General features: G+C 40.0%; 1 protein-coding gene across 3 annotated transcripts in view; it reads left to right on the plus strand.

The window, feature by feature from the left end:
* Ssx2ip (synovial sarcoma, X breakpoint 2 interacting protein) overlaps nucleotides 1-18,336 on the plus strand; it is a gene marked incomplete at its 5' end in the record, with an annotated part of 46,766 nt that continues 28,430 nt past the window's right edge. For all 3 annotated transcript variants that reach the window (XR_260961.2, XM_005385153.2, XM_005385155.2), the window contains 1 exon segment: nucleotides 1-39.

The raw sequence follows: 18,336 nt of genomic DNA on the forward strand, positions 1-18,336 counted from the left end.
GAGCAGCGACCCCGCCGCGCCGGGAGCCGGAGGTGGGAGGTAGGTGCCGCCCCGCGGTCGCTCCTGCTGGGGGCGCATCGCCCGCGGCGGGGCTCTGGCCCGCGAGCCCCAAGTCTCCGGGATGGAGCGGGGGTGGCGCCTGGCAGGGAAGGAGAGGCCACGCGGGGACGTGGGGGAGGCGAAGGTGGCCGGTTGGGGGCTGCAGGGTCTCGGCGATTTGTCGGTGCCAACCGCAGGAGGCAGTCGTTAGAATGAGTTACGGGGTGGCCTCTGGCTGCTGCAGGGGACGAGCACCCCAGTAAGATAGTGGTCTAATTTAAAGTCTAGGGAAGAGCTTACATCATCTAAGACGGAGGCCTATTTGAGAAAATAGTGGTTTAGAATTTTCTAGTAAAGTGCAGTAAACCGAATTGTGAGCTCCTTGCGCCTCTTCGAGCCTGTGCGATTGGCCCAGTTATGCAAGTCACTTGGGCCCAGGAATTAGAATCTGCTAAATAAATTGTTCTCAACACATGCAGACATCTTTGTATTAGTATACTACCCCAATTTTAAGGTTCCTAAGTGTGAATAACAAAGTCATTACTAGCAATGGAGACAATAATTCTTATTTCATGAGAAAACTGAGATTTTTCCAAGGGTGGTTCAGAAGGGTGCTGGCTTCTTGGACTTTAGAGTCAGAGGTTAGATTCTCTCTCCTGAGTTGGCTGTGAATGGTGGATACCATTCCCTGGGAATCTTCTTGGTTCTTCTGCAAGAGACTGGAGGTGGAAGAAAATCCTATCTGAAAAGTCTGTATGACTTGACACATTCAAAAGACTGCCTAAAATTTGAAAATTAAAGATCGGGAGAGAAATGCCCCGAAGTTTTTAGATCAAACTACTTTGAAATTTAGAAGGTAAAGGTAGATTTATAATCTTGGATCCAGCCCACAAAACTTAATCCATCAAATCTTATTCTAGAGCTATCAGCCTGCAGGCCTAAGAAGCTTACGCTATTCATTCAGAGTAAACATGTAAAAGCTAGTATCTATCTCGACACTTTGTTCTGTCTCCTGTCAATGAAAGGTTCTTAAGCAAAAAGGTTCTTTGAGGGTTAGGCTCTGATAAAGGCTCTTTTCCTGAATGGTGGGGCCTCTTCAACCCAGTAATTTTATACCTTTCTTTCCTTCTCTTTCCCCATCTGTACAGTGAAGATAATAAAGCCCTAGGATTAAGTAACATGGTGAAGCAGCTTGAAGATAACTGCAAAGACTCAGTTATTCTAGGATGAATTGTGAAGATCTCATAACACATTGGGCCTTGTGACAAGACTTGTTAAGCACATTGTGCTCTAAACATGCCGAGGCAGATACATAAGAAAGCTAAAATATTAACTGTTAAGATCTCTTCCTAAAGCCCTCAGATCCAGGAAAGTCAGATTGTATATGTGGGTTTGTGGGTTCTCCCCACGTGGATTCTCCTAAAACCTGACAGTCTTCTCTTTGGCCAAAACTGACTGTGACCCAGGTTTTATGAAAATAGACATTTGAGTGCTTTCTGTATAATGTGTACCTAGAAATAAAAAGATGAAAAGACATTGCAGCAGAATAGTGTGACTTTAATTTGTTCGTCATGCTTATATTGGAGCAATAAACTGGGCGCGGTGGTGCACACCTGTAATCCCAGCTGCTTGGGCAGCTAAAGTAGGAGGATTGCTTGAGCCCAGCATAGGCAGTATATTGAGACCCCATCTCAAAAAAAAAAAAAATTCCCAGGAACAGTTCCAAAGCTTTTTAAGGTGGAATTTTTCTATATCTTTAACAGTAACTATGAAACTGATTTGGCCATTTTTCATGACACAAAACTGGTTTGGCCATTTTTCATGACACAAAATTTTTATACTGTGTGAGTCTGTTTTGTGTCTTTGGCAATGGTAGTATTAGCTGGCAGTGAAGGTACTGAAAAACAGCACACTGTTCATTATGAGTAATGGAAAACAACCTAGAAGCGTGCCTGAGCATCAGCAGATTTACTGAATTATGCTTTAGTGATTCTTTTAATTGCACTTATTAAACACTATGCTGATACCTGCCATACTTGAAAATAAAAGGTACATGTTGCTTTGAGGAGTTTGTAAGGGAGAAAGGGGAAAGATGCAAATATGGGAAGGGTTTAGAAATTTCAGCTGTGTCTCCATGGAGGCGGAGTTCACCAAGCATTTGGCGTGTTCAGCAATAGATGGGTGAGGAATTGCAGGTGGTTTGGTGGAGCTGGAGTCAGGTGGGGTTGTGTTAGTGGTAAGGTTCAGGAAGGGTGCTGTGAACTTTGAGCGGCAGGTGATAGGGAACCTTGAAATGATTTTGAGGAATTTTGTTTTTACTTTAAAAGAGTATTTCTAAAAAAATAAGTAATTTGAGGATCCCAAGGCGTTTTGAACATGGACAGTTCAAGTAGTATCTGAAAGCAAGTGCCTCACACAGCAGTGAAAGGCGAAACATACTTTACTGAAACCTTAGCAATTTTAGGAAGATGAAAATGACCATACAACAGACTTTTGCTGAATATCTTCCATTAACAGACTACTGCGAGTATCTTCTGTTGTTAAGTCGGGGTATAGGGATTCAAAGACAATATATGGCTCCATAAGGAGAAATTGCAATTATAATGCAATGCAAGATCTGAATATTAGTGTGAAGGCTGGAAAATAGTAGGCTCTTGGGTATAGGACTCTGAGATAAGATGTATATTGTCTTTCGAGTTAACGAAAGTAAGTTCTTGATAGAAATTAAACTAAATCCAGTTAAACAACAATCTTGAACTAAAATTCTACATTTTCATTAACTCTTGCTTCAGGTGTTCTTCCCCACCTCCCTCATATTCTCCCAAAGCAAATGTTTGGGTTGACCGTGGGACTATTAGCTATGTAATCTTGCTCCTCACATGTGAGGGGTGATAATAATATCACCTGCTTTGTATGATTATGAAAATTAGATAAATGTTAGTATCCTGACATTGCCTACAAAATAGCTTATACTTGATGTACACTTAATAGTTTTGTTGTGTTGAGACAGCATGTTGCTATGTAGTTCAGGCTGGTCTCGAACTCACTAAGTAGCCCAGGCTCACAAGATCCTCCTGCCTCAGCTTCACACGTGCTAGGATTGTAGGCATGTGCACCCACACCCAGTTGTTATTTCTGTTTGATATAGAAGTGCAGTAATTATTGACTGACTGAAGGACAGGATAGTGACTGATGACTCCTAAAGTTACTCCAGTGTCCTTTGGTTTCCAGGCAAGGCCTAGAGTTTATCTCTATTTGAAGGTCTTATGACAGTATCTCTAAACCAGTGAGTTCTTATGACAGTATCTCTTCAGTGAGCTCTGCACTGAACCTGTTATTGCCACACACTTACCCAAACCCAGTCTTACTAACTTTACCCCTCTGTTCTCTTTATCTAAATGACACTAGTATCTGTCTGGGACCGAAGATAGTTTATATGCTAGTCATCATGTGCTGTCCAGTTTCTGAAGTATTTATCTGTCTTTCACAGTATTCACTGTCATGGTTAAGTCAGCCAGTCAGCCCCTGCCCATTAATTTCACCATTTGCTTTATCTTCCTTGAATAATTTTGTTTTCATATCATAAAAGTGTGCTTTTTTAAGAAGGGGGTGTGGTGTATAGCGAAAAAATTATTTTAAAACATGATTTCTGTCATTCCTGGCATACAGTGTTCTAAGAACACTAAGAAAATATTTTTGTGCCAGTGTTGCTAAAAGTGGAACTTGTTATGGAAACACTGGATTTGGAGGGGTTTCACAGAATATTGTTCTAAAAGAATTACAGGACTGCATATGATTTTTAGATTACATATAGTCTAATGACTGTAATTGTAATCCACAGTGGGGACCGGCCACTGCATATAATTTTTATACTGTATAAATCTTGAATTTGTCAGTCTTTTGTTAGTTAATTGTAATCTCTTTGTCCAAAGTTTTAGAATATCCCTCTGGGCTCTAGAATTAAGAAGTGAGACAGCATCTTAGAAATAAATGGAATTAAGAAGTGAGACAGCATCTTAGAAATAAATATAAATAAATAACCTCCCTCATATTCTCCCAAAGCAAAGTATATCCACCCTCAGGCATGTTATTTTGTTATAAGGAGATTCGTATCATTCATTCAGGATACCTACTGAGTGTCAAGAGGAAGCCTAGGTTTTGTTCTTATCTTTCAGATCAAATACTTGGCTTTTTTTACTCTCTTCGTGGTCTCCAAGTAAAGTGCCTAATTATCCACCTCAGTTATTCTGTCAGTAAATTAGCATATCTACTGTTGCAGGTAGCCATTGTAGGGATTAAGTGACAGCTGATGATCCACATCTGGCATGCAGTCGATATTCAGAATTCATCATTTTCTTTGCTGCCTCTTCTATATAATAAGTTAGTATAGTTTTTAACTCCCAGTGCATGGATCCTTCACAAACCTATGAAGAGCTTCATATAGCTTCTGAGACTGTAGCCCAACTGCCTGTGTTTGTATTCTTAAGGGGGGAGAGTCATCAGTTTTGGCTTCTGTGACCCAAAGCAGTTTAGCCCCTGAATTGGCAGTAAGGCCTAGGACCCAGAGCTCTTGGTGCCTCTAGAGCCAGACTTCCTGGGTAGAATTTAAAACTTTGAAATATTTGAAGTACACTGCATACATTTTTAGAATTTTGTGAAGGTACAAATAGTTAACATAGTGTATATTCCATAGCTTATGACTCTTAGTTTGTGTAGTTTTAATAATGTAATAAGTGCCACTTAACATAGCGATAGGACCTTGATGGTACAATTAAAAATTGTATTGTTACCATGCCCTAATGTCCGGGAACTCCTTTTTTTCGCTTATGATCCTCAGACTTATCTATATTGTGTCACTGAAGCTTCACATCACTGCATAATACGTAGCTGGGGGTGTACACGTTGCCATCTTGTAATAAGGCCAGATCAGTCACACGAATACCGTGCTGATGCTTTTCTACAGTTTCCGTCTTCAATTCAATGGTTATTTTCCTCAAAACCTTCTTACCATTTCTTGCTATGAACCGTCTTGTTACCTTTATTACCGTTCTGCATATTCTTGTCACCTTTATTATCACTGGACTTTTTACTACTGTGCTTGCTTTGCACTTTCTTCGGAGCCATGCCGGACTGAATACTACTGTACAGTACTATATGTGCTGAAAAAGCACACAAAAAGGCTTCACGGCAAGTGTGCGGAGGTCTGCCTGTGACCAAGAACTTGACTAGAGGAAGCCATGACCATGTGTCAGAATGGGGAAGATAGCTGCGTTTGTGCTCATCACCCCTTGTAGAGTCCAGGAACGGAAGCAAACTGTGAACCAAATTATTTGCAAACAGACACATTCATGAACCAATGAAGGATCACTGTGTCCTGTCGTATCAGTACACTCAGCTTATCATTCTGTGGGTGGGCATTGGGGTTGTTTGCAGGCTTATGCCCTGTACTACTCTGATGTGAAGAATGCTGCTGCACCTGTGCACATCTCCAGCCATGCATACACAAGAGTGTCTCCTGGGTTTTTCTCTAGAGTAGACCTGCTGGTTTTAGAAGATGTGAATAAGATGTATGAATGTTCACCTGACGTACTGTTTTTTCTCAGAGGTTGCCCTCTACCCTCCAAGGCTTGCATGCCAGACATTCCTTAGGAGTGGTATTTTCAACCTTTCTTTAGCACTTGGGGATACTTTTGCAATATTTTGGGGCTCCCATTTATAAAATCCTTAAATAAGGACTATACACCCAGGGAATTCTATACTCTAACTGCATATACAGATTTTTTTTTTTTGTCTTTTTGAGACAGGGTCTCACTATGCAGTTCAGGCTAGCCTTGAACTTACTTTGTAATCCAGGCTGGCCTCAAACTCTCAATGATCCTCTTGCCTCAGTCCAGATTTTTAATTTATACTGAACCACATTCTGCAGAATACACCAGTGATTCTAAAACTATGATTGGAATCACTTGAAGATTCTGTTAAAGCAGTGTTTTCTGCATCCTGCCCTAACAGCCTCCTGGAGTAGTGCATGAGGACTTTTTTTTTTTTTCTGACAAGTTCTCAGGTGATACTGGTGTTGCTTCAGGGACTGCACATTGAGAACTATAACCAGTAATTGGATCTTGGCTAAATTGTTGAAAAAATAATTAGATTTATGAGTTACGTTCGAGATTTTTTTTTTGTGATTTCTAATGCCTTTAGTAAATGCTACCCTTTTCTTATTTTTTGAATGAAATACCAATAAATGGTAATTTTTAAAATTGGGACTTCTGAGCTTTTAACCTTATAAGGTAAGATAGGTAAAATAGTTTTGTTTCTTTTATCTGAGTAATTCTGTTGCAAGACCATGATTACCACTATTTGTGTGTACATAGGAAGAATCTGTAATTGCACCTTCTGTAAATTGTCATGCTAATGATTGACACCCTGGATCACCTTACTGTTTCTCTGAGCTGGGACCCATCAAAGTTAGATTGAAAGCCCTTCTAAGTTGCAGCATGGCTAAAGTGGTAAGACTTACCTGTCATAATATTGCATTCCTTAAGATGATAATATATTGTTGAACTTGGTTGGATCTTCATGCAGCAAATTTGATTGAGTTACTATCATGGATCAGTGATGGTGCCTCATATAAAGGTGGATTACAAGCAGAATGATGACCTGCTGACAAAGCAGAAATGCACCCTCACTGCTTGTTGCATAAAAGGTTGATAGAGTAAAAATACTGTTTTTTGAAGAGTTAACAGTTACAAGCAAAAGTAAGTCCCGTTTCTTTTCTTCTGCCCAATTGGATTAGTAGTTGACCCGGGCTAGCATCTACCTGTGTCAGGTCTGTTGGTACTCTGTGACTTCATGCTTGCAAACTGTTGGGAAAAGTCTGGTTTCTGTGTTTCTGTTCTCTGTCTCACTGATGGGTTAGGTTCCCACACACATTCTCACAGACATGTTTTGACATAGGCCATCTGTGTGAACTGCATTATCCGAGTTCATTAGTATGCATGACTATGTGGAATAGGTGTGAGAAGTGTACTGGATTGATGGAGTGTGCCATTTATCTTAATTGAGATTTCCATTAAAATACAGGGGTGCTGCTCTGTAAATGAAGATCCTGGTCTTTTACCTCCCAACCCACACCTGGCCAGCCTATCTCCAGGAACAACATTTGTAATGGTCTGTAACTTTTGTAGACCTTTCTCTTGGATTTATGTGGTTTGATTTAACAAAAAGTGGTGATCATATTGTTGTCATTAATCTGTAATTGTATTTGTACTGTACATACAAATCTACTTCATTCTCTAATGACCCTGGAGTAGCTCTTTTGGTTTTTGCTGTATGTATTGGGCTTTAGTCCTTTCCTTATGGTGGATATTAAGATTGTGTCTAGTTTCTTGCTGTGCCAAATAACCATGCAGTCTATATGTTTTGTCTGTTGTGCTTGCTCACTTGAATGACTGAACATGTGGCATAGATGTCTAGAAGTATAACTAGTTAGGGGAAAGATGCACTGTTCTCAGATTTTTGAAGCTTGTTTTGTAAAACAACTGATAGGGCAAGAGAGACTGCATTTTCGTTTTTAACTCCATATTAAGAGACGTCAGTTAAGTTCACTTAAACTGTAGTTGACCCCACTCTTCATCCCAGCCCCCTTGGTTAGTTATCAACCCAGTTAAAGGAGAACAGAGTCATAAAATGGGTACATACGAAACAGGAAAAATTGAGAAGTAGGCTAAAAGTTGAACTGCAGTGGTCATCTGGAATCTGGCTGTCCGACAGCTTTTGGGGGAAGTAAACTTTGTGATAATTGTGTGACATTCTTGTAAGATTCCCAAAAATGAGGTAATGGTTACTATGAAAATCTAAAATGTGCTTAAACTGAAGGTGAAACCCAGTTCGGAGTGGACATCTTCTCTGGCTCCTAGTTAGAGACTGTCTGTTAGCCGGCGTAATAAAGCTTTGTTAGTTCTCGTCTTTTCGGTTTTCTCTTGAGTGCCTTTCTTGTTGAATTTGGTTGCCATATCACAGCTTTTGACCTCTGGTAAAGTCCTCCTTTCCCTACACAATTATCTGCATAACTCAAGAGCTAGATTTTGCCTATCAGGTCTTTCTGAAAAAAATTTTTTTTTTATCGTTCATGCTGCTCTACTGTTAGTTTTGCTGTTCGATAGTGGTGCTGTTCATTCCCTGTGCCTCTTAGCATCACTTTTAAAAACATGGATTTTTTTATTGTATGAAAAAACACATTGACGTATAGAAAATTTAAGAGACACAAAAAAGGAAAAATTGCCCATAATGTCTGTTTTTGTGTGTATGAAAGTGTATAAAGAAAAGAATGAAATTCCTGCCCTTGCCTCTCCCGTTCCATTTCCTAGGTTGGTCTTTCCTTCTAGTCTTTTCTGTTCTTGAACAAACATCTATATTTATAGCATGGAAATTTTATATATTATTTTTAAGAGGCCAATAAAGTTTCATGTTGGATATTGATCTTTTGCCTTACTTATTATGAACAAAATAGTCTGTTCCAAGGTAGTGAAATCACTAAGAATAGGTAACTTTTACTGTCTTTCCATCTACTCAAGACCATTTTAAACCCTTTATTTACATCTGTAAGGTTGCTTACTAGAATGATTAAATAAATTTACTAACTATTTTTACTGTGTAACCATCTAATAATTCTCTAAGGTAAACTGTTTTTACTCCCCTTTTGCAGATGAGGAAAATGAGGCCCAGAAATTTCTGTTCAGGATCAGTTAGTTTGTAAGTGGCAGAGCTGTGGCTTGAAACCAAGTGGTGTGACTTTGGGTCCTTGCTTTTTGGGTTTTTTGGGGGATGGGGGGGAGTCTTTTTGAGACAGGGTCTCGCTATGCAGTTCAGGCTGGCCTTGAGCTCACTTTGTAGCCCAGGCTCGTCTTGAACTCGCAACAATCCTCCTGCCTCAGCCTCCCAAGTGCTGGGATTACAGGCGTGCACCACCATGCCTGGCTGGGTCCCTGTTTTTAATCATTGTGCTCTACAGTTTCTCCTGCAGCAATAATCAGCTCAAGAAATTTGAAGTGTAGCACGTAGCTCCCTAAACTAAGAAGGTACCAGTTTAATAGTAAATTTTGGCTAGGAGTTTCACTGAGTTGTATCCCTCAACCCAAAGTAGGGTAGACATGAAATGTTTTACTTATCTTCACACCGTTTTAGGCAGTCTTTGCCTGGTTGAAAGATATGATGAGATCCCTTCTTCACAGGAGTGATGTTAGGAGACAGTATACGGTGCAATGCAGTCTGGGGTGAGTTAGAATCCTGCCTCTGCTATATTCTAATTCTGTGACCTTGAACAAATTACCTAAAATGTCTGCCTCAATTTCCTTATCTGTGAAAGGAAAAAAATAATATAACACTGACTTGTTGTGAGGATTGACTTCATAAGGCATTTAGGCCAGTACCTGTCACATATGTTTCTTAAACAGATACCCCCTGTCGCTGTTACACTGTGCTAGTCTTCCATCTGTCACCTTGTTATGAAAACCCAAATAAGTAGGTGTTGTCACCCTGTCTTACAGGTGAGGACACCACGTGGGGAGACAGTCTTGTAGTAACTGAGCTAGTCAGGATATGACCCCAGACTGTTGACTTGATCGAAGTCTTTTTGTCAGTTCAGACTGGGAGGTTCACTTGAGATTCAGGCAATTTGAAGAACAGACACAGAGTTGTGAAAATGGCTGAATGTGCCTTTATTCTCAGGTGTGCCTGCCCAGAAGTCTTGCTGACTTGGACTGAACGTCCACCGGAAATCACCCACTCCAGCCGGAACCAAAGTGTAGGCATCCTAGGCCTCATTTTTCATTATGCCCAGTCCTGTGAGGCGAGCGCTGTCGGCCCTGTGCTCCCCAACTTCACATCTCTCTGGTAGCCACTAACTCATCAAGAAGGCTCGTTGTTAGGGTCATAACCAATGTTTGTGTTTTGGCCATCCTGTTATATTTAAAATTTAATGTGTGAATTAGTTTTGTGTGGAAAATATCCATATTATTAAATTATGTCATGCAAATAAAATAATTTAGATTTTTGATTTGTAAAATAGATTTTTAAGAGATTCAATTTAGTGTGTTTCTGTAGCAGTCTCCACAACTGCATTGTGGTAAGGTAGGAGAAATACTTGTAACAGAATTAAAAGCTATAGTCCTCTTTGGAACAAAACTGTTGTAGTTTATTAATGTTTTAAATAATCTCTGTATATTTAGTTTTTAAGAGTAATAACATCTATTTAAAGTACACTGTTAACTGAATTCTAAAGTTTTATTACTGAATTGGTACCATAGGACTAATGTTTAAAGACTTCTGTTTAACAGTTTTATTTTCCCAACCCAATACAGTACCTCGGTAACTCTAATTTTGTGATATTTTAGCACAAACTTGGTTAGCTGTTTGTGAAAATCCCCGTGCAATATTTAGAAGCCCAGATGGTATAATGTTACTGTGTTGCTGTGTAAAGGAAAGTATTATTTTCTGACACCTGAAGTTTTAGAATTCTGATTAGATAGACACTGTCCCTTCTCAATTTTGGATTTCAGGTGAACTTGAAAAGAACCCTTAATTCGGTGTACTGTGTGAAGGAAATCTTGTAATCAAGATACTGTGTTTTTTTGAGGACAAAAAAATGGAAATGAAGAATAATACTTTTCTCTAAAATGCTGATTTAGCTTTTCCATTCCTTCCTTATCACAATGAACCTATTAATGTGTGAGGAATTATTTACTTGTGGTCATCGATTATTCCGTTAGGTTTGGTGAAAGGGAATACAGAACTGTAAAATGCGGTGCTTAGGAGTGTAGCTTGGAATAGGGCTAGAGAATAGAGTGTCGTGGGCTGCAGTGTTTGGAGATCGTGAAGAGACAGTTTGGGGGTGGTAGAGCTGTGCTTGGGAAACGCATGTTGAGGATGAACGAAGAGTGCATAGGAGGAGGACAGAGGCTGGAGTAAGTGTGTCATGTGGGATTCAGCTAGCTGTGTGATTTACTGAGCAGGAACCCTTGGCTGCAAAGACAAATATGAGCGTGTTCACCAGCCTCGCTAGAAGTTCGTCAGGTAGTGGGGGAGGCATCCCACTGTAACTCTAATGTGGACTGGTTAATTGTAATACTAGATACATCATTGTCATACTTGATCGGTTGTATGTTTAGTGCAGTATTGTTTTTAGTTATTTTATCAAAAGATGTAAATTATGGAGTCGGTAAGTTTTAAAGGGACTCACATACATATGTATGATAGATATAATGTATACATCATAAAATATATAAATACTTATTTGTATATCAAAACTTTTAGAAGCTGCTACCTCCTGGGAACCCTCCGTGCAGTCCCATGCAAGGCCCCCCTTGAGGTCACGGGGAGCAGGGGTACCAGTCCCTCCTGCCCCTGCACGGTGTACACAGCCTGGGTCTGCGCAGGGCTAAGAGGCCTGGAGAGGATGTCCTGTTGGGCTCTTGCTATTTCAAGGTCCAGGAACGCTCTGGGATGACAGTGGCCCCAGGATAACCTGCTGAGGGTGAAGGTGTGATGTGTAAAAAAGACAAAAACAGAAAACTTGGATTTCAAGTGAACTTGAAAAGAACCCTTAATTCAGTGTACTGTGTGAAAGAAATCTTGTAATCAAGATACTGTGTTTTTGCTGAGTTTTTGAGAACAAAAAAATGGAAATGAAGAATAATACTTTTCTCTAAAATGCTGATTTATCTTTTCCATTTCCTTCCTTCCAAGCAGTTGTTACCTATTGCTTCATAACAATTTATTCCAGAAATTAGCAGCTTAACACAAGCGTTTGTGAGCTCACTGTTTCTGAGTCAGGAATCGGGGCACCGCCAGCTCCGTGCCTCTTGCTCGGGGTCTCTCGCGAGGCTGCCAGCAACGTGTTGTCCAGGGCTGCTGGCGTCTTAGTTTGGCTGAGGTGAGGTGCACTTCCAAATTTAGTCGTACAGCTCTCTGTAGGCTTCAGCTTCCGTTTGCCACAGACCTGTGCTCTTGTCACGTTCGACGTAGGGCTACTCACAACACCATGGCTTGCTTTCCCAGAGGGAGGAGTGTAAGAGGCAGCAAATGAAACAACCTTCTGTGGAAGCTACAGCCTTTTTATAACCTAATCTTCAAAGCGAAATCCTGTGGCTTCTGTTGTATTCTGTTAGAAGCTAGTCAGGAAAGGATAGGGAAGGATCCTTCAGTCTGTATCAGAGGATAAGAGTAACCTAAGGCAGGGGCTGGGGATTTAGCTCAGCAGCAAAAAGCGCCTGCCTGGCAAGCGCAAGGTCGTGAGTTCGGTTCCCGGTACCGGAGAAAAGCCAAAAAAAATAAAAAAATAAAAAAAAAAGAGTAACCTAAGGCACAGGAATAACTAGAGTGGTGTTAGAAGCTGCCTGCCCTAGAGCTCTACAAGTGATTGATATACAGTATATCAATCAGTAACTTTTCAATGGGGGAAAAAAAACAGTTAAAATAACAAGAACCTCAAATGTTTGTGCGAAAAGTCCATAAACTTAGTTTATATGTTGCATTAATATTTATTCTAAGATAGAAAAGGGTTTCTAAATGAGAAAGAAGCTAGCAAAGCAAAGATGAATTTTATAAGTGGGTCTCAACTTAAGTAGGACAAATCATGTGCTCTAAATGAAATCATTTAAAATACATTATAAATCCTGTAAATAAACTGAGTGGAAATATTTTTGACTATATTGTTTTAATTGCTATAGATTGCTTGATTTACACATGCAGGGTTAAAAGTTTGTTGATAGAATGAAAGGATCACAGAATTTTGAAAACTGAAATTGTGTCCTGGATGGACAACCAATTAGAAATATGCTGGTTATCAGTGCTGTTGATCTCTATAAGCCCTAGTTTCGTTTCTTTTCTTTTCTGAGACAGGGTCTCGCTATGCAGTTCAGGCTGGCCTTGAACTCACTTTGTAGCCCAGGCTGGCCTTGAACTTGCAGAGATCCTCCTGCCTGCCTTAGTTTTTACCCTTCTTTTTCTTACCTTTGAGACAGGGTTTCACTGTGCAGTTCAGGCTTTGTAGCCTACACTGGCCTCAAACTCTCAGAAATCCTCCTGCCTCAGCCTTCTCAGTGCTGGGATTCCAGGCTTGCACCACCGTGCCTGGTGCCTCTTATCTTTGGTATAGAAAAAAACAATATGAAAAATACTTTGACGTGAACAATGACAGATTTATGCAACTTAACAGTGTCTTTATTTTCTTTGTGAAAGGGTACAATATTAAATTCAAATGTATCACTGCTTCTCAGTTTCCTACCCAGATTCTAAACTAGAAAATTACCTACTAGGTAATTCTTAAGCACTAGGTAACGTTTTCTCCAGAAAAAGAACAGAATAGCCTTTCTTACCTTACATCTGTAATGTGTGGATTTGGTACCTTGGAACTTACGGCGACATATAGGGAAGATAAAGTACGGTATAAAAGCATTTCTCCAAAAGTGATCAGATAACCTTTATACTGAGATTATTTCAGTTTCATTCCTATCAGTAATTAATATTTTCTTTACTCCTGTCAGTATTAGTATTTTCTTTTATGAAGATTACTGGTTGGACTCTACTTTGAGAAGTACTTGTAAGATAAAGTTTATTTACTTTATATACTTTGTAGCCCACCAGTAATGAATCACACTGTCTCTGTATTGTTGAGAGTAGGAGAGAATTGTTTCCTCTTTATGGATTACTGTATAGGTTTTCCTCCTTTGCGTGACTGTATTTTAGGATTGTTCCCCCACAATCTTAGGTGAGTGCAGTGTTATTTACAAGGTATTTCAGTTCTTTATTCTTCAAGTTGTACTCATGAAAGCCAGTTGTAAATTTGACCTGTCTTGGAATCCGGGCAGCTGCCCCAACCAATGGCCCATACAGAGAATTTTAGGCTCCAGATTACTTGAATCAAAACATGATTTGCTCTTAATGTTTTTGTTCTAATAGAAACTGCAAAAACAATGCTAGTGTAAGCAGATTTGTTCTCACATGGTTTGACCTAGATAATCACATCCACTATGTAATGCTTTGCTCTCTGACTTGATCAAATCTACAGTACGAGTTTGTGTCCCAGTGCCTGGTCATGGAGTCTTTGGTTGCTTTTGAAGCTTTCAGGTTGCAGTGGGCTTGTGATGATACATTAAGTTTATGCAAAGTGTTTTTCTGCTCCCTCTCTACTGCTTCTAAATTCATTCGACTTAGTTTTTTTTTGAGACAGAGCCTAGTGATGTAATTCAGGCTGGCCTTGATCTCATTGTATAGCCCAAGCTGGCCTCGAACTCGTGGCAATCCTCCTGCCTCAGCCTCCTGATTACAGGCGTGTACCTCTTGGAATTACAGGTGTGCACCACCATGCCTGGCAATTTGACTTAGTTTAACATCTTCATAAAAATAGTTAACAGTTCTCAATAATGAAATTTTAGCTCTGATTGATCTAGAATGCAGTGCTTTGCTTGGTTTTGGGGTTATATTAAGTCATAAGGTTCCTTTCCTTAAAAACTGGGTGGGTGTTTTATCCTAGGTCACACAGTGAGTGTATAATTTGGAGCATAGGTGAATGAAGAGAAGTGGACTTGTGGAAGCTTGGCTTGTGTGAAATCCTGTACTTAAATCCTACACTGTTTGTAAGTTGTTTTATAGACTTCAAAATGAACTTTTTTCACTGTGAACATTTAACTAGACACAAATATTTTTGCAGGCTTTTATTGTTTTAAAGGGAAAATTCAGTGTTGAAATCTGACAGCGCTGGAAAGACAAATTTACAGAGTAACTGACTGAAATTGCACTTTCAAAGAATGGGTAGGTCATACACACATTTTGGCCTTTAGTCTTTTCTGCAGAAGGAGAACAGACAGCTGCACTATTGTCTTACAAACACCTTAACAAAAGAACAAGAAGGGCTTTGGAGAATGCCGGTTTGTTTCTTCTGATCTTCTTCCTCCCCTCAAAGCTGTTGGTTACAAAGTTAGCCCACAGCCTAAAGTATTTTAAAAAGATGTCTGTTTGTAAATCATCTTAAGTATCTGTGTCTAATTTTCCTTAAGAGAATGGTGCATTTTGTTCCACATTGTAGTGTCCTGTTGTTTTTACCCAACAGCCCTACTATGACTGGATGATGTTGTAACTAGTGTTAATATGTGTTTCCCATATGCCAGGCAGCTACGTTAGAGGAGCTCGATTCATTGCCTCTTGCATTCTGTTTTACTTACAGCTATCTCTCTAAGGCCAAAAGTAACATTCCTATTTTTCTTACCTGGTGCAGACTCAGTCTTTCTGCTGCTCTTCCTGTTACTGAAGGCATCTGTTTAAGTACAGTGGAAAGTACAAAATAGTTCAGTGTCTTTCTTTACCAGAGAACAAGTAGGAAGCTGGCAAGACATGGATGCCAGACTGCATAACCTTCATGCACGCAAAACGCCGCTTAATGTCTGCTCTATACTGTGTGCTGCTCTAGACCTGCAAATCGTTCTTGATTCCTCTTTCACTCACATTTTAATCCATCTGCGAATCCTGAAGGTCCTTTTTGAGAATACATGCCTGATTCTTCCACCTGTTTCTGCCTGCTCTGTTGGAACTGTGGTGCAGCACCTGTTTTCTTACCCGGACTGTTGCAGTAGCCTCCTTGTTGGTACCCGCCTTTACTTACCCACCTGTGCAGTGCTCACAGCAAAGCCAGAGTCATCTTTGCTAAAGCATAAAGGAGATTGTTCTTTCCTGCTTAAAGCCAAAGCCCTTCAACATTTCATTACAATTCAGAGAAATCTAACTTCCTACCCTCCAGCCTTGCTTACTGTGCTTCAAACACGCTGGCCTTGTTTATGTTTTTCGTACTTAGCAAGCTCATGTCTGGTCTTTGTGCCTGCTGTTTTTTCTGGTTAAGCTACCCTGGTCATTGATTATCTTGTAATGGACTTGACATCATTTAGGTCTCAGCTCAGATGTCACCATGCCATAACAGCCTTCCCCGATTGATCTAGGTACTCCCTGCCAACTCTGTCATATTGTCATGGATTATTTTCCGTATAATTCTTGTCGTGCAGTGTTAATTTATTGCCTGCCTCTTTAGTGTCTTTTGCTACCCTCACCAGGGCGTGAACTTCCCAATCAGGACTTCTCTTGTGTCTAGAAAAACGTCTTGTGCACTGTGGGAGCGCAGTATAATTGAATGTGTGGAAACATTCATCATATTGTGAATATTTTCCCACAGTATTATATATTCAGAACAAGGGTTGTAAACACTTACTCCTCAGTCCAGATCTGGCCTAAGGAGGCATTTTATTTGGCTTGTTACATAGTGTTACTGTTTTGAACTATAACTTACACATGCAGTCCTCGTTTAAGGACCAAGTTCCGTTCCTGTGACTAGGCTGTTAAATGAATTAGCTGCTACTTGAGGAATTGTATACAGTATGTACATTGCAGTATTTAGAACAAAGAAATGGTGAAAGGGAGCTCCAACTTGATGACTTTCCTTTTTATTTGCATAACTCACATGCAGTACTGTAATGTGTAGCAACATAAAACTGTAGTACTGCACTACACAGTACTGTCAGCAAAAATTAAAGTACTATATAAACAAGGTATGCACAACCAAAAAACAGACATTGGGAATCGATCATGGAGCAAGATGTATGGAACTGTACATGAAAAAGACAAGTCGTAAGTCTGAACCGTGGGTCTTAAATCTGAACGGTGTGCCTCGGGCATAAGTCTGAACAGTTTGTAAACTGGTAGGTCATTAAATGAGGACTGTGTGTAGTTAAGATCTTAAGTGTATATAACCTGTAACTGTTTCATGTCAAGGTGCAGAACATTTCAGGCACCAACTAGGCTTAATATCTTCTTCCTACCTCCCCTGCTTCCCACGGGGTAACTTGTATAGAATTTAAAAATTTTTAATTGGCTTCTAATATTTACAAATAGGGATACTTCACATAAAAGCCCAGAATTCCAGTGTCCCTAAAAATTTTAAGGTCTGTCACCACAGGCTCTGCTTCCTCTCTCAACTGCAGTTTGCTGTAGCTGAGGAGCAGCTGTCCAGGCAGGTGGCAGGTGGCCACCAGTTTCCCCGCAGCTTTGCTCCCGCCTTCCCTGACCTTCTATTCAGTTGACAGTTGCCACTTGCAGTTTCATTTGAATTGTTTTTCTTACAATGGAGAAATATGTATCACTTCCATTATCTCTATGGTAGATGGAGACAGTTATATGTCTTATATTTAGTCCCCTTTATTTGTATTTCTGGCCTTCTAGGTATTTGCAGTTCTTCAAATTTCGTTTAAATACTTGTTCCACCCTAATTGGACACAGTTTTTTTTTGTTTTTTGGGGGGTTTTTTTGGTTTTGTTTTGTTTTTTTCCGGTACTGGGAATCAAACTCACGACCTTGCGCTTGCCAGGCAGGCGCTGTGCCGCTGAGCTAAATCCCCAGCCCCTGAACACAGTTTTATGTAAAGTCCATATAGTGTTGTACTGTACAAATGTATCTTGGATTTACCTAATTTTCTGCTGTGGATTTGTTTCCAGTTTTTTTTTTTTCTATTGTAAAAAACAACCTGTAGATGACTCTTTGTACACATTATTTTATTAGAATAGAATTTTAGAAATGAGATTTCTATATTGATATTTTTCATCTTTAAGATTTATGATGCATATTGCCAGAAGTGCTTAGTGATATAAATTGATGTTATCTGAAGAGCAATGTGGGGAAATACTCCTTTCCCTCCATCTACGCCAATGCTAGGAATTATTTAAATGAAAAACTTTGCTGATATATTTGGGGAAGAAAGAATGTAGGCCCAGAACTTTGTCATTTTCCCGTCTACGCAAATGAGAGTTGTACTTCGTTGTAAAGCAGGCATGTCTAACCCGCAGCCCACAGGCAGCATGCTGCCCTGGACGGCTGGTAATGTGGCCCCACGAGATCATAAACTACTACCATTATGAGATGTGGGAAGATACTTCTCATGACTTGGTAGTGTGGTGCGGTGCGGCCTCTGCCTCCTGTGCTCCCACAACCAGCGTGAAGCCCGCCTGGGTCAGACATGCGGTGCGCCCCATTTTGTTGGATGAGGAAAGCTCAGGGATTACCAGTAGCAGCAGTATTTCATCCTCCTACTGTTATTAAGCAGAACATTTCTTATTTACTATTGAATTTAGGTTCGTTATTTCATTTCAGTGTTATAATAAAAAGTATAAAAATAAAGGAAATACTGTTACCTATATTCACTAATTGTGGTATATGTTTTAGATGTGGCCTAGGACAATTCCACTTCACTCTGTGCAGCCCAGG

The sequence above is a fragment of the Chinchilla lanigera genome, unplaced genomic scaffold (genome assembly GCF_000276665.1).
Source record: "Chinchilla lanigera isolate Chin_1 unplaced genomic scaffold, ChiLan1.0 scaffold00022, whole genome shotgun sequence".
In the NCBI taxonomy this organism is placed as follows: Eukaryota; Metazoa; Chordata; class Mammalia; order Rodentia; family Chinchillidae; genus Chinchilla; species Chinchilla lanigera.